The sequence below is a fragment of the Helobdella robusta genome (genome assembly GCF_000326865.2).
Source record: "Helobdella robusta unplaced genomic scaffold HELROscaffold_8, whole genome shotgun sequence".
Taxonomy (NCBI): Eukaryota; Metazoa; Annelida; class Clitellata; order Rhynchobdellida; family Glossiphoniidae; genus Helobdella; species Helobdella robusta.
Genome location: NW_008705459.1, coordinates 4,479,746 through 4,480,267, shown reverse-complemented (window position 1 = coordinate 4,480,267; position 522 = coordinate 4,479,746).

The window sequence follows — 522 nt, the reverse complement described above, 5'->3', positions numbered from 1 at the left end:
ATTGATTGATTGATCGTTTGATCGATTGATTGATTGATCGTTTAACGGTGATGCAGTACGGCTATCGGCAATCTTCTCGCCACTGGAATTTTGTGTTTCGCCTCTCATATGTTTGTTAATGATGTTTTTACTGTCGGTGTTTTTATCAAAATAATGACGATGCATAATGAACGCAGACTTAGTAGACAGTTTATTCATATAATTAGAATATTTTATATTATAATTAGAGTTTAATCATCTACAGCTGAATTGTTTGTTTGGTCTATGTAAACAGATGGTCCCGCCTTTTCGTAATTCAGATTTACACCTGGGCTATGATTGTTCTGTAGTTGTAATGTAATTATCGAATCTAACTTTTAATGTAATTTAGTGTAATCTGCTATATTGTGAAGTGATGTTACTTAATGTGGTAAAAGTAAAGAAATCAATTCAAAATTTGAATTTTTACATTAATTTGAATTTCAAATTATTATGTAATTATAATATAATGTAAATAAAATCTTTATTTTTTTCTAGTTTAAT